We start from the raw sequence: 16,637 nt of genomic DNA on the forward strand, positions 1-16,637 counted from the left end.
CACAACCAATCAAAATGCAGAGTTGTGAAAGCCCAGTTCCAACTGATATATCTGCAATACAACTGTACCTAAGACTCAAGTATCTCTGGAGGGAAGAGGGGGAGCAAGAGGAATAGAACGGAGTTTGCTGACATGGTGTTGTCTTGGAAATGTCAGAAGCTACACCCATAAAGTCTTACCAACACGACTACCTAAACATGAGCTGAACAAGGACTACAGCAATGGACATGCTAAAGTCGTCAGGACAAAGTCCAGGAGGCCTCAATTATACACAAAAACCTACAAGCAACTAAGGAATGCTCAGTGGGAGAAAAGAGTCTTTCCCATGGGAAAGCACACCAACTGGTTATCTAATACCAATGGCCAGCCCTGAAAACATCCATACAGGTAACAGACTAATAAGCAGGTTGCATTTATGTATTTAGGACACACACACACTTGTAGCAACAATTAATGAAAAAAGGAGCCATGAATGTGAAAGACAGCAAAGGGAAGTACATTTTAGGGTTTGGAGGAGGGAAGAAAAGGAAGGAAAGAAATAATATAATTATAAACTCAAAAAATAAAAGAAGCAAAACTAAAATAAATTAGGTTGTCAACACAGTGTGCATTTTGTCTCTCCATCATATATAGTGACTACTCATTATCAAGTGTACAACTGCTGCTGACCCCACGGCCAGCAACAGAGCAAGTCTATAGAGTAGGAGGGTATCAACAAGCTTCAATGGGGTAGCCATCTGCCTAACTTAGGAAAGTGGCAGTAACAGTGGTGTATGTGCTGTCACATGACATGAAGATAAAGAAAAATCTAGTTTTGAAATAAATATCCACCCCTAATATGTGACTAGAACTCACAGTCTTTTAAATAGCTGATAAATAGCAGACATGATGCTTTAAAAACAGATGTACTAACAAGTACAGGTGCACGACTTTAACCTCAGTGCCTAGGAGGAAGAGGCCAGGCAGGATGACTGTCTCTAACACCACCACTACCAAGACAAAAACAGAAACAAAACTCAAGTCCTTCCTTTTAGACTCCAGATATGGTGGCATATTAACACTTGGAAAGGCAGAGAGGCAGGAGGATCAGGAATTCAAGGCCAGTATCTGCTGCATAGTGAGCTTGAGGCTAAACCTGGTAACATGAAACCCTGTCTCCAAAAACTTAAAACAAAAGCATGACTTTAACCAAAAGTGAGACAGACTGGCTGAATTAACTAGAGTTAACCTTCTTTTCTCCAAGAAACATGACATATAGCTAACGACATTCAAGAGACTACGAGACAAGGGATGGGAACAATCTATGAAGGGAACAAACTGAAAACAGGCTGGCTACACAGCTACTCTGACAACTGATAAAGCTGGGTCATCCAAAAGTAGCCAGAGAGAATGAAGGTCATTCGTGCTTAATAAAGGGAACAGTTCATCAAGATGTAACAACTGTAAATGCACATCCACCAAACGTTAAGCTCCCAATCTCATAATAAAAACAGCAGTGAACAGAAAAGGTCAGATAGGTCCTTATATAACAGTGGGGGATTATATACCCTTAATTTATCGTAAATGGGGAAAACCAACTGAAAACCAGCAAAGAAAACCAGTAACTAAACTACAGCACAAAGTGGGCACAACTACCACCTACTGCAGAGTGCATCCAACAGAAACAAAACACATTCTCCTGAACAGCCAAGGAAAACTCCTAAAATTGACCACATTCCAGGCCACAAACCAAGTATTACCAAATGCCAAAGAATCAAAATAACCTCTCTTATCCACCAGATCAACATGCAATAAAATTAGAAATCAACTGCTAAAATGCTGAAGCAACGACAGAAATACATGGAGACTGAACAATACATCTTTAGATGACCAATGAAAACCTCAGCAAAGAGAAAAGTTCCTAGACAACCATAAGCCAGGACATTTGGGGTACAGCTAAGGCAATAGCTCTGAGTGCTTACATTAAAAAACAAAATAAGCAAACAAAAGAAAGATCACAAATAATTGAATAATGCACCCCAATATCCTGGGAAAACAAGAGAATCCAAATGCAAAAGCAACAGATGGTAAAAGATGATACAAGATCAAGGCAGAAATTAGTGAACCTGAGACTAAAAATAACAGTGCACACAGTCACGTCAGTTAGTTCTTTGAAAAAATAAGTCAGAAAGACAAACCCTACCCTAACTGGCCAGAAGAAAAAAGAGAAGACTCAAATTAATAAAGTTAGCAGTGAAAAGAGGTTACTACAGACTTCAATTTAGTAAGTCAGTCACTTAGGGATTCTGTAAAAAATTTACTCTCTAAAAAAATCTAAATAGAATGATATATTCCTAGGCCATGCATGACCTACCAGAATTAAAAAGATAAAAGCAGCTTGACATCAGTGCCACTTATGCAATATTTTAAAAGCTTCTCAACAAAGAAAAGTCCACATTCCAATGGATTCACTGGCAAATTCTACCAAGCTTTTAATTTTTTTACACTTATTTTCTTGAGGAAAGAAGAGGTTGTCACATCTCAAATATGAAGTCCAGACACTTGGAGTAGTTCTCTTCTCCCTACCATGTAGATTCCTCAAACTCATTTTCCTACAGCATTACATCAATACCCACACTGGATAAGTACACAAAGAGAGCAAACTAGCGACAATTTCCCCAAAGAACACATACGTACAAACTCTCATAAAATTCTTACAAATCAAATTCAAGATACATTAAGATCACACACGATGACCAAGTTGATTTTATACTAGAGATGCAAGGTTGGTTCAACATACACAGAATTCAGCAAGGGGATTTAAGGGCAGCGCCCTCCATAATAAAAAGTCCAGAAGCAGAAAGAACACACCTCAACATAACAAAGGTTATATGCAACAAACCAATAGCCAATTATACTATGAGAGAAAAAACTGTTTCCTCTAAAATTTGGACCAAGATAGGGACCCTATTCTCTCTATTCTTATTCACCATGGTGCTGGAGTCTTAGTAGAGAACAAAGCAGAAGGAAGAAACAAAGAAAAAGACACAGACACAAACTCCTTGAGGTCTTACCTAGGTTGCTCTTTAGGATGATCAATTGTTGGTGTGCAGAACCTGGACACATCATCCAACTTTGCTGAGTAGCTGGGCACTCAGCACAAAGCATGGGGGAGCATTGGCAGCAGCAGGAGTTTTCTCTGCCACACTTCAGTCAGGAAATGCTGAGCAGAACTGGCCTGCCTTCCTCACAGCCTGCCTTCACATCAACAAAGGATGGGCTGATATACCTTCCCAACACTACTCTTCAAAAGACACCCAGTATTAACATACTTTCCTTTCTAGCTCATATATACCTGCCCACCACAACTTTCTGGGTGTATTTGAAAATAAATGGCTTTGATTAAGTCCGGTTCTATAGGAAACAAACCTAACAGAGCCACTCTCATGGTTCTGCTTGGAGTTTTGTTAAATGAAATTACATTTTTATGTTGTGGGATGACTGCAGAATGGTTCACAAACTTATCTGTGAACAAAGGATTGCTCTTGGAACACTTAGAGAAAAAGATGTGCAGTCTTAATATCTTGACATCTGGCAGAGATGCCAATCAGAAGCACAGTGACAGTCTCATCTGATTAAAAGATGCACTCCAAAATGCCCATTGTACGTACGTACATGTACGTACACGTACACGTACACATACACGTACACACACACACACACACACACACACACACACACACACACACACCCCTACTTAAAAGTTTATTTACTTATGTGTATGGGTGGTCTGTGTGCCAAGTGTATGCCCAGTATCCAAGGAGGCGAGAAGAGGTTGTGAGATCCCCTGGGACTGTTGTGAGTCACCTTGTGGATACTGGGAACTGAACCCAAGTCCTCTAGAAGAGCAGCAAGGGTTGGTATTCGCTTAACTATCTACCTCATTAGCCCATATACCTACATTTTAAAAACTAGACAAAGTGTATACTTTGTGTTGTTTGTTTTCTTTTTTTAAGCACTTACAGGGAAAGGAAAAGACAATATAACACACCATGAATTGGTATCCATGCTTAATTTAAAAGAATAAAAAAAATTTCTATATACTAGAAGTAAAGCAAACATAGTCAACCAAATGCCAAGTCAGGGCATGGGGCTCACACAAGGTTTGCCTAAATAACTTTAACAAAATATGGGCATCACATCTGTCATCCCAGCACTCAGAAATCCAGGAAGCTACTCATCAGTGACTGTCAGGTCAGGTTGGTGACAAAGTGAGATCAAGGCTACCAACATGAGCCTCAGAGTGAGACACCTACCCCCCCACACACACAAACAATTTCAAAACACACACTAAACATAATGGCAAACCAGTAGGGTATGGGGGGAAGAGAAAAGTAAACACAGAGGAGTGCTGGCCCAGCTGACAGGGCCGGGAGGGCCACGGTGGCACACTGTGACCTCAGCGTAAGAAAACTGAAACGAAGGGCAGCCTGGACTACACACACACACACACACACACACACACACACACACACACACACACACACACACTATCTCAAAGAACCAAATTCTATGTTTAATATATTTAATTACATGTCATTTTATTAGTTATTTTATTATCCACGATTAAATATAATTAAAATACTGGATAAAAATTAATATGGTTGTTAGCAATAATTATGTTATATTATTCATAAGTAATCAACATAGCAACTATATAGTTAACATTAGCTATAATTAATATGATTACTAATATGTAACATATTGGCGAATTTTTCCCTAATGGTGTGTTTATTTTTAAATATTTTATAATTTACTACATGTATTACATGCATTCGTACAAAAAATAATCAAGTTTATGTAAAAAGCATTAACAGTTTTTATCCTGAAAACACTGGCAGGATTTGTATTTTTAAAAAAAAAAGCTAAATTTGTATCAGAAATACCATATGGATTGCTTCTCCTTATCCAGAATCAACACACATCATAAGCCAAAGAGCCGAATACTGTGGTCTCAGTTTTTAAGGACAGTTTTGTCCTTAAAACAACAGGACTTCTTAGAAACAGTGATGACTTGGGAAATGGGACGAAAGGCAATGTTGGGAATATCTTGTTGAGACGCTCCATCAATGCCTACTACAGCCACTTCAAAGACGGGAAAGTCAACTTGAAAAGGCTCCTTTGTCAAGAATATCTCACATCAACAAGAATAAAAACCACAAAGCAATAAATATGTCAAATGTTCAAATCTACGAGCTCACAATAGCACTTCGATAAACCTTACCTTCTAGCAACATGGAAAACAACGCAGTATTTGAAAACCATCGAAGAGAAGAACCTAACCTTGTGTATGTCTTTCCTGTACAAGCCTAGGACACTGAGTGTCTGGGAGGGGTTTTCTTTACAGAAACACTGTGGACTAGAAATTTAATGTTTGTGTACACTCACGAATAATAAATTTGGAGTCTAGACCATGATCACCAATGATTATTCTCAACTATTAGATGTTTCTTCCAGGATGTACTAGTAAAGTTTATAGGTAATTCTGCTTCCCTAGCCTTCCAGATAATGAGAGGTGACAGCAAAATTAGATTAAACCCTTAAAACTAGCTGCTGATTTGCAGAAAATACAAGAGAAAAAAATTAACATTTCCCTAAAGAGATACAATTAGCAAAACACAGAGTCAGGGAGACTTTACCGATGGACAGACAGGGACTAAGCAGACATACACAGCACCTAGGCCTCTTGTTGCTGTCCTATGAAAACAAACTTAAGACAAGTCCAAGAAACTTCAATGGCTGCTGTGGATATCGCTCTATATAAATAAAACACTGATGGCCAGTGACCAGACAGGAAGTATAGGCGGGACAAGGAGAGAGAAGAATTGGGAAAACAGGAAGAGGGAGAGAGAGACACTGAAGCCACCTCCATGACAAGCAGCATGTAAAGACGCCGGTAAGTCACCAGCCATGTGGCAAGGTATAGATTTATAAAAATGGGTTAATTTAAGATATAAAAACAGTTAGCAAGAAGCCTGTCATGGCCATACAGTTTATAAGTAATATAAGCGTCTGAGTGATTATTTTATACGTGGAATGTGGGACTGCAGTGCTTGTTGGAACCTGGAGAGAAGCTCTCCAGCAACAAATGGCTATTAGAAATTGTCAACATCTCACACCTATTAGACAACTAACACCTGGAAGACAGTAAGAAATTCTCAGCCGGGCGGTGGTGGCGCACGCCTTTAATCCCAGCACTCGGGAGGCAGAGCCAGGCGGATCTCTGTGAGTTCGAGGTCAGCCTGGGCTACCAAGTGAGTTCCAGGAAAGGCGCAAAGCTACACAGAGAAACCCTGTCTCAAAAAACAAAAAAAAAAAAAGAAATTCTCAAAAAAAGTCAAACAAAAATACCTACACGATCCAAAGGCCTGATCTCAAATTCCAAAAAGAACTTAAAATCTGAAATCAGGATCTCAGATAACTCTACAAGACAAAAAACAAAACAGAAGCAATCCAAATGTCCACAAAGCACAGCAATAAAGCAGAGAAAGGAAATACATTCTGTGCATAAAATGGTGTGTTATTCGACCTTTGAAAAGGAGGAAATAGCCCAGGCATGGTGATGCATGCCTTTAATACCAGAACTCAGGAGGCAGAGGCAGGCAGATGGATCTCAGTGAGTTCGAGGCCAGCCTGGTCTGCATAGCAAGCACCAGGCCTGCCAGAGCTAAATGAGATCATCTCCAAAAAGAAAAGAAAAAGAAGAGGAAGACAGTGCCCTCGGCTACAGCACAGACGGACTTCAAGACACCATATACGGAAACTGAAGAGGACAACCAGAAAGGGACAAGTGTTGTTAGGACACTGCTTGCAGAGGCCTGAAGTACCAAACTCCAGAGAAAAAGGAGTGAAGGAGCTACAGGCTTACATGGACTGTTATGAACAATCAGCCACTGCTGACACTTGCATTAACAATGATGAAGACAGCACCTGTTGATGTGGTTTCAAGAATAAATATACAGTGTACTTATATTCCTTCTCACACCAAAAGAAATCAATGCCAGTTTAAGGCAGAAGAATGTTACTGATTCTACAGTAGTCCTTAACTTCTAATATTGAAATATTCAGGACTAAGCCTGATGTGTTAATGACCACAACAATCAGGGGGCAGGGCACAGCAGAGAACAAGTAGTCAGAGGGAAGATCTGTACCAAAGGCCATGGGTAGGAAAGGGAACTATGACCTTTCTCTATAATTCATGTTGGAAACTCCTTTTAAAAAGTAAAATAAAGCCGGGCGTTGGTGGCGCACGCCTTTAATCCCAGCACTCGGGAGGCGGAGGCAGGCGGATCTCTGTGAGTTCGAGGCCAGCCTGGGCTACCAAGTGAGCTCCAGGAAAGGCGCAAAGCTACACAGAGAAACCCTGTCTCGAAAAACCAAAAAAAAAAAAAAAAAAAAAAAAAAAAAAAAAAAAAAAGTAAAATAATCAGCCGGGCGTTGGTGGCGCACGCCTTTAATCCCAGCACTCGGGAGGCAGAGCCAGGCGGATCTCTGTGAGTTCAAGGCCAGCCTGGGCTACCAAGTGAGCTCCAGGAAAGGCGCAAAGCTACACAGAGAAACCCTGTCTCGAAAAACCAAAAAAAAAAAAAAAAAAAAAAGTAAAATAATCATATAACTTATTGGCCAATGAGTCCTAATAACTTGATGAGAATTCCAGAAAGAATATAAAACAAACTTGCACAGAAAAGTACTGTCAGTCCTGGTCATGTGAAGTACATTTTAAGAGTTGAGGCACAAGGAGGGCAGCCAAGGGATCACCAATCTGTAAGAATGATAGGCAGCGCTGGTTACCACGCAGAACGGTCTCGGTCACAACAGAACCCAGTATCGGTATCAGAGCTTTTTTAGGGGGAAGTGGGTAAGGTGGGGGTACAAGAGAGAGAAAGATGATGGGGGGAGAGAGAGAGGGTGGGGTCTGAATCACAGCTCTTTAAGGGTTCACATGAACATGGGCAGGGAGGCTTACAGAGCTACAGGACACATGTGCTGATTGCATCACCATGCAGAGCACACATAGTCACCAGGTAAGAAGCAAGGCCCTTTGCTTAACTCCTGAACTACACTGCACAGTCACGCAGCTGGAGCGAGGGCAGAATTCTAACACAATCCCCACAAGCTTCCAGCAGTCGACAGTGTGCATGTGGTGGAAGATGGGAATAGCAATCTCTTCCTTACACTGTTTGCACACGTCCTATATACACTGAGACTTCCTTACAGCTCCTGCTATGTGGCCACAAAGTTTAAGTGAGCCCCTTTAGCCAGTGGAAGGCCTTAGCCCTTCTTTGTGGGTATTATTAAGTAAAAAACAAAGAAACTATTACTTGCACACATGCATCCTGATATCTAAGTGACAAGTGGGCAGGAAAAACTGTGGATGTGGATCTTGGGAGGGAGGGAGGGAGGGAGGGAGGGAGGGAGGCTCCAAGTCTAGGGCAGGACCATCAAGCTTAACCAATATTCAGAGCAGTGCGCAGCTAAAAATTCAGTAAAAGTTTAAGTGGTGGCTTGAAAATGGCCTCCAAAGAGAGTGGCACTATTAGAAGGTGAGGTCTGGATGGAGGAAGTGTGTCACTATGGCTATGGGCTTTGAGGTCTTTTGCTCAAGCTTCCTTTAATGTGACAGTCCACTTCCTGCTGCCTGCAAGATATAGGATTCTCAGCTATTTGTCCAGCAACACAACTGCCTGCATGTCACCATGCTCCCAACATGATGATAATGGACTGAACCTCTGAAACTGTAAGTGAGACCCACCTCAATTAAATGTTTTCCTTATAAGAGTTGCTGTGGTCATAGTGTTTCTTCACAGTAACAAAAACCTAACTTAGACAAAAGTTGTTACCAGGAACCAGGGTGTTGCTGTGATAGGCCTGACCATATGGACTTTGGTACTATGGGTTAGGAAAGCAATCGAGCTGTGATTTGATGAACTGTGGGGGACTCACTCAAGAGGTTTCTGTTGCCTAGAGATTATTCTTGTGATGAAGAAAGTGACTTGCCTTTTGTCCTTGTCTGAAGAGTCTGCCTAAGACTAAAGTGAAAATTTTTGGATTAATTCTGTTGGCAGAAGAAATCTCAAAACAGCCTAGTATAGACTCTGTTGTGTGCTTTTTAGTGGTGACTCTAATGAAGATTTATAATAAAAAAGAGCAAGCTGAGCAGGGTAAATTACAAAATGTAAACTTTAAGGAAAAAAAAGAGCACCAGGAAGTGGAATACAGCTAAATCCTGTGTTCAATAAGATAAACAGATTAAGAGATGGAATAAAGGGATTGGTAACCTGGGGCAATATCCCACCCAGCTAAATTCCCAATCTGTGAAAAGGAACTAAAGAAAAGCTTAGAGCTGGGTATGGTAGTGCATGCCTTTAATCTCTGGCACTGGGAAGGAAGAGGCTGGAGGATCTGAGTCTGAGGCCAGCTTGGTCTTCAGGACAGCCAAACTTAGGTGGCAAAAACAGAAAGCTGGTGAAGGTATACCTGCCCAAGGGGGCCATGTTCCAGCCCCAGTATGCAGCAGAACTTGGCAGCTTTGGACACATGGTTCTGGCTTTAGAGTTAAGAATAAAAGAAATATGTTATAGAATAAAGCCCCTGAGGCCAGGCATGTGTGAGTTACCCCTGAATGGAGGCATAGTAGATAGGCCATCCTGTGAAGCTGTGAAGTTGAAGCCTGGATTGCCTTGGAGACCTCAAGATGTTAGAAATGCCAGAGTTATAGGATGCCTGCTGAGGAAAGTTGCCAACAAGGAGTAAAACCAGCCCAAGAGAAAGAAGTATGGTACAGACAAAGCTGAACAGAGTTGGAGATCTGAAGTCCGTTTGGACATCAGACATGGAGATACAGAGTTTGGAGTCTGCCCAGCTGGTTTTTGGTCTTGCTTTGGTCCAGTATTTCCTCAAAAATGCTCCTTGCCTATGCTTTGAAATGGTAATGTATATCCTGTGCCATTACATGTTGAAAGTATGTGATCTGCTTTTACATTGTGATTTTTACAGGAAGATTATAGTTAAGAGACTGCCATGAGTCTTAGAAGAGACTTTGAACTTTAAAACAAGTTAAAAACTGTAATATGTTGTATGATATTTTGTGTTCTGACAAATAAAGCTTGCCTGGAGATCAGAGGGTAGAGCTAGCCACTAGTTAACCATTAGAGACCAGGCCATGGTGGTACACACTTTTAATACCAGCACTTGGGAGGAAGAAGCAGGAAGATCAGGAGTTCAAGGCTATGCTGGGCTATGTGAGATTGATCCAGTCTAAAAGTGAAAGAAACATGGCCAGGCGTGGTGGTGTACGCCTTTGATCCCAGCACAGGGGAGATGGAGATAGGAATATAAGGCAGGTGGAGACAGGATCTCCCCTAGTCAGTCTGAGGATTCATAGAGACAGGATAGCCCTCATTCAGTCTGAGATTTCATAGAGGTAAGAAGTCTCTAAGTGGTCTCTGCTCTGCTTCTCTGATCTTTGAGCTTTCACCCTCGATATCTGACTCCGGGGGTTTTTTATTGTTAAGCTAATTAGGATCAGGCTTCAGCAATAGACTGTGGGGACGTTTTTGGATTGAATGCATTTTTTAACATTATGATATGGCTATAAGTTTTTGGGAGCAGGGAGAAAAACCTAAGACAGTTTATTTCTCAAATTTTCTATTTACTATTTTCAGATCATGGCTGATGTAGATAATAAAATGAGCAAGTCAGAATGTGAGTAGGAGACTACTGTGTTCTACGCACATGGTCAGCATAACAGCTATAGCATTTGAGGTTCCTGAGAAAACCACATTCTGAACCATCTCTAAACACATGACACGCTGATGTATGTACAATGGCTTCAGGGTTCTGAAAGGCTGGATGCCCTCTGAAGCCTCGGCCTCTAGCTCTCTAGCACTACATATACAACTAATCATAAGTTTATAGTTTGTGATGACATAAAAACCCTTTTGGAGATTTTCAGCAAAATTAGCAAATGTTTGAAATGATCCAATTTAAAACACAGCCTATGAGTTGTTTCAAACACAAAAGCAGTAATACAGTCTAGTCTACATAATGGCAAACTCCAGGGGGAGAGGGCCTTAGAAGATAGCAGCTTACTGCCACAAGTTAGGACTCCAACAACCAGAAAACTAACTAGTCTTAAATGAAAGCTTCAAATAAAACAAGCAGGTTTTCTCACTCTGTAGACTAGGCTGGCCTTGAACTCACAGAGATCCACCTGGCTCTGCCTCCTGAGTCCTGGTATTAAAGCCATGCGCCACCACTGCCCGGCTTACAAGCAGGTTTTCTCAAAGCAAAAGCTCACGACCCAGGGAACAGAAGGCAGGGAAGGACAGGAAGGGAGAGAATTTGATTCTTTCGAATCTAGGATGATGATATGGCCCAGAAGGTAAGGGCACTTGCTACAGGAAACCATACAGAAAGAAAGCTGGTTCTCTGGTCACCATGTGGAGGAAAATGTTTAGAAGGTGTCAAGAATGGCTGGTAAATGGTAGAAGGATGGTAAATGGCTGCTGGGGGGGGGTCCTCTCTCTTCAGAAATACAGCCACTGGTAAGCTGTGCCTGCTCCAGCAAACAGCCCCACACTCACTAACCAAGATTAACCATGATTAAGCCCATGGCTAATACGGTAGCACAAGTCTTCAATCCCAGGACTCAGGAGGCAGAGGCAGAGGCAAGCCAATCTCTCTGAGTTCTAGGCCAGACAAAGCTAAACAGGAATACCTTGTCTCAAAAAGAGAAAAAGAAAAGACTTTAAAAAAAAAAAAAAGAAGAAGAGGAGGGTAACAAAGAAGGAAAATTTCAGAGGGAGTGGGAGGGGGTTAAAAGAGAAATGGAAAGTATGTCAAACAACATACAGACAAACTAAATTGTCAAAGAATAATTTTTTTAATTAAAAAAAAAAAAAACTAAGCTAAGACACCTAAGGTAAGGGAACTCTTGCTGTTAGCCAGCATGCAAGCATCTTAAGGAACCCCTGCTAGCACTATTTTTAGTCACCTACTCAGTTATTCCGGTTCTTGATAACTCCTGATCCCTTTTTCCTCTGCCAATTCTCATCCAACTCTATAAGCCTGTTTCTACAGTTCCATGACTTAATGTCTGAAGTCTGATAAAGCATTTTAATGACAATGTTTGGTAAGGTACTATGAAAAAGTTTCCATGGGGAAGACACACACAGAAGAGACAGATGTTCAGCTGCGTCCAGTGAGGGTCCGGTGTAAACTGAGTCAATAACATGTTCAAAAACCAAGAAAGGCATTCATTCGACTAGTTACTTATCCCCAAACACAAAACAATATTAAAACAGGAGAAAAGTCATTCTGAATTCTCATTTGTGAAATCGTTTAGCCTATAATTAGAATAAGTCTTAAGAATTTAATATAACTCTACTATTAAAGTCACCAAACATTGCCAAAAGTCAGAGTGCCCTGGTACATTCAGAAGTGTAGTCATTATTACATGACAACTGAGATTTATAATCCAAAATGAAACACTTCTAAACCTTTCTAAAGAGGTAAAGATGTCTCTCCCTAAAGTTATCAACTAAATAAAAATGTACTATCTTATATATTTAACTGCATATTAACTAGGAACATCAGTATTAGCAAAATTCCCTAAAACTCACCAAAATGATGAACAAAAATAAATGAACTATTACTAACAATATTAAAATTTTAACAATAACAATAAAAATCTATTCACAAAATGTAGTTCATTTCACAAAAGATCATATTTGCATCACTTTTTTTTTAAATCTTGATGTGGAGGTATGAATGAGAATGGCCCGCTTGGGCTTAACATTTGAATGCTTTGGTCCTAGTTGCTGTAACACTGGTGGTGGACTTTTGAGATTTAAAAGCCCACACCATTCCCAGTAGCTCTCTCTGCCTTATGGTTGTTGTTTCAACATGTAAGCTCTTGGCCACTGCTCTAGCTGCATGCATGCATGTCTGCCTGCCTGCCTGCTGCCTGGTGCCATGTTCCCTGCCATGATGGTCATGCACTCTAACCCTGTAAAACCACAAGCTCCCATTAATGCTTTCTTCTTGGCAATTTGTCTTGGTCATGGTATCTCATCACAGCAATAAAAAAGTACGATACTGATAACCATAAAAATTACAGACAAATAAGAATCTTCAAAGTAGGGGTTCATTTTGCTAAAAATTCTAAACTCTTCTCAGATTGTTGAGAAATTCTTATTTCTCAAAAGTCTCTTTAAAAGAAGAGTAAGCACAGCTATAAATCACTGACATGGGACTGAAGGAGAAGGAAAGGCATCTTACCATTGGCAGTGCATTGATGTGAGGATGTACAACTGGTTATCTGACCACCAAACACAAGCTGCTGAGACTAAGAAAAAAGAAAAGAGTTTCAGTGTTTCCAAATTCAATTTAAGACTTCCCATACCAAACCTGGCATGTTCAAAATATTCATTTGTAGGCTTTGGCATCTAGGTATGTCACAAATAGCAGCAAATGCTAAGTACCTACATTCCTGAGAGGCTAATGCAGCTAGCATCCAAGGAAGGTCATACATGACCCCCAATTCAGCTCAATCCCAGAGAGTACAAGTGAATTAGGGTGCAATAGGCTGTTCATCAGACATGACCATGAGCCATGAAAGTCATGTGAACTTGCATTTTATATATTGATTCATGAGAAACATATTTAACTGGTTTTGGAATTATTTCAATCATAACAAAGCAGGAATCAATCTCAGACTTTACAAAAAAAAAGGCTCTATCTCTACGTTCCTCAATGAGTGAAGCACAGCACATCATACCCACAAAACTTCTGCAACATAAAAGCTATGTTTCATATGCCACATCTAAGAGGGGACACTCAGAAAAGTCACTGATCGTTAGTGCAAAGTACAGGTTGATGCCACCAAGAGGAGTAGAGCCACAGTGGTATGCTTAGCATGTGTCCTACAGCAGAAATTAAGACTCAGAATGTCAATCAATAACAAAACCACTAAGCAATATCCATAAAACTCTCAAATCACTTCAGGTTTGTTCTGGTTTCACTTCTCACTGAGCACCCAGGTATCCTGGTGTGTGACCACGCTTACTAGAGATCCAGCAATTCAAGTTAGCATCAGACATCAAATATTAAGTTACAGAAGATCACGTCAACATACATCACTCCACTGGCCTCCAGTTCTTTAAGCTGTTATGAAAATATGCCTAGAAGGTGTTTTAGTGTGAAACATGGGTTTTAAATATGAGGAGCTAGGACACACTGGGAAACACTCTATACACAGAACTACTGAATCCCAACAAAACCTAGATGCCACCAAACTGCTTACCTTATGGTGACTCACAATGAACATCGTTTACTTTACTATATGGTAAAGTATGAACTTTTTAAAATGATTTTTTAAAATTTATTTATGTATATATGTGAGTGTCCATGTGTGCCTGGTATGTATGCAGGGACCAAAAGAGGGCACTGGATTCTCTGGAGTTGAAGTTACAGGCGCTGTCCATGAGCTGCCCATGCCGTTGGTGGGAACAGAAAGGCTCTTAACTGCTCGGCTATCTCCCTTACCCAGTTTTTATTAATTCTGAGCTATCTAATAGCAGAGTATTCTTCTTATCAGGAGAAAAAAAAAAGGTTTTGCTTTGGCATACATGCTTTCTACTTATTTATATAAAATTAACATATTGCTAAATTATATGATTTCAAAATACACAGAACAGGTAAGATAAATTGTTTACAAACTTTCTAACTGTTGCTTCAACATTATGACCTTTTTTTATATGTGTTCTCAATCAATGGGTTTTTTTGTCATCATTAAGAAATATTTTAAAGGCTGGAGAGATGGCTCAGAGGTTAAGAGCACCAGCAGGCAGCTCTTCCAGAGGTCCTGAGTTCAATTCCCAGCAACCACGTGGTGGCTCACAACCATCTATAATGGGATCTGGTGCCCTCTTTTGGTATGCAGGAATATATGCAGACAGAACAATGTATACTAAATAAATAAATAAACAAACAAACAAACAAACAAATAAACAGACAGACAAACAAATCTTAACGATGTATACAAAGTAAACAAATAAATATTTTTTAAAAAAAAAAAGAAATATTTTACGTGAGGCATTGGTGGTGCATGCCTGAATCCCAGCACTCGGGAGACAGAAGTAAGGGGATCTCTGTGAGTTTGAGGCCAGCCTGGTCTACAGACTGAGTTCCAGGAAAGCCGGAGTTATGTAAAGAGACTCTGTCTCAATTTAAAAAAAGAAAGAAAGAAAAGAAAAACAAATAAATAAAAAATACCTTAGGGCATAGCTTTCTCTTAGACTAAGAGTCAGCATCAAAAGGAGTATGTCTGTGTCAGACCTTCCTTGAGAATCTTTAGTTCCAGACATCTAAGATGATTAGATCTAGCAGGTGGGTGTTCATTTTAGTTTCTAAGTGTCAGTTCCAGCACCCTGTCTGTCCTGTTCTTGTTTCAATCTGCAGTTTCTTTGTCAGAATGTTCTTGTAAAAGTCAGCTAAAAAGTAGATACTATACTAAAAATCCACTTCAGTGAACAAATGAAGTCACAGTGATCACTGAAATCCATGGAGATTCTGGAAAATGGAATGACAAAAACGGAGAGCGGTGTATTCTCCACCACCCACCCCCACCCACAGACAGTGCTGCAGTCCCTATTACAAATGACTCTTCCATCAGGGACAGCTGCGGTGCAGACCAGAGTACTTATCAAGTCTCAGAAACAAACACTGTCTTGTCTAAAATGAGCATCAGTAAACTAACAATGATTTCCACCCACAGACACCTTGCACTTTGTGCACCTAGCCATACATATGAACCACCATGCATATAAACTACCATGCATTACTTGGGAAAATACTGAACCAGCTCATTCCAGTTAGTTTCCTTCTCTCCAGGGCTCTTTTCCTTTCTTGGGGTCAGTGTGAATTTTCCTCACCACCCCCAACATATGTATTTAGTATAAGTTCTACTAATTAACTCTCCTCAATATCCTTTAACGTTTCCTTATACTACAGTTCTTTAAGGTAAATACCACTTAAATGGAGATTAAGTATATGGTTCCACAACATCAAGGACAAGCAGGGTGAGCAACACAGCTATGTGCAGACAATTCAACCTAAGCACTGGGATCTCAGAACATTTAGGGCCACACTCCTTTCCAGTTCAGGTGTTTTCTGAGTCAAGTCAACACATCTCCCTGCGGCCAGCCGGCCGCTATGCAGCACACTTCGACAGCAAATCACAGGAAAGGAAAATTTCACCTTGTAAGACACAGATACAAACTGGCAGGAAAATTACTAACATTACCAGTGTGCTTAAATCAAAGGACAATGAAATTAAACTAAGACAAGTAATCCAAGTTTTAAAGAAGCTTCATCATGTACACCTGTCTTCTAATTTCCTTTTGTTCTCCAGGGAATGGCCTTATTCTGCAGTCCAGTTGCTTTTTATGTGTGATCCTCCACGTCTGTGCACTGTCACCTGCTTTACCACTGCTGTTCTGATGGCAGTCTCTCCTCTCCCCGGCCTTCAGTCCTCTGCAGTCTGTAACTGCTACGGCACTGACATTCTAGTACTGGAATGCCCTCTGCAAAGGTTC

At 40.5% G+C, this 16,637-nt stretch overlaps 1 protein-coding gene across 6 annotated transcripts in view; it reads right to left on the bottom strand.

Annotated features, from left to right (window-relative positions):
- Positions 1-16,637, bottom strand: part of Tbl1xr1 (TBL1X/Y related 1) — a 154,265-nt gene that overhangs the window by 67,164 nt on the left and 70,464 nt on the right. For 5 of the 6 annotated variants that reach the window (XM_076573987.1, XM_076573990.1, XM_076573988.1 and 2 more), the window contains exon 2: positions 13,321-13,387. The exons of the other annotated variant lie outside the window; for it this stretch is intronic. The gene's annotated coding sequence lies outside the window, so the exon portion shown is untranslated. The remainder of the gene's footprint in view (positions 1-13,320; positions 13,388-16,637) is intronic. 6 annotated transcript variants of the gene reach the window in all.

Source organism: Peromyscus maniculatus, chromosome 6, assembly GCF_049852395.1.
Source record: "Peromyscus maniculatus bairdii isolate BWxNUB_F1_BW_parent chromosome 6, HU_Pman_BW_mat_3.1, whole genome shotgun sequence".
Taxonomy (NCBI): domain Eukaryota; kingdom Metazoa; phylum Chordata; class Mammalia; order Rodentia; family Cricetidae; genus Peromyscus; species Peromyscus maniculatus.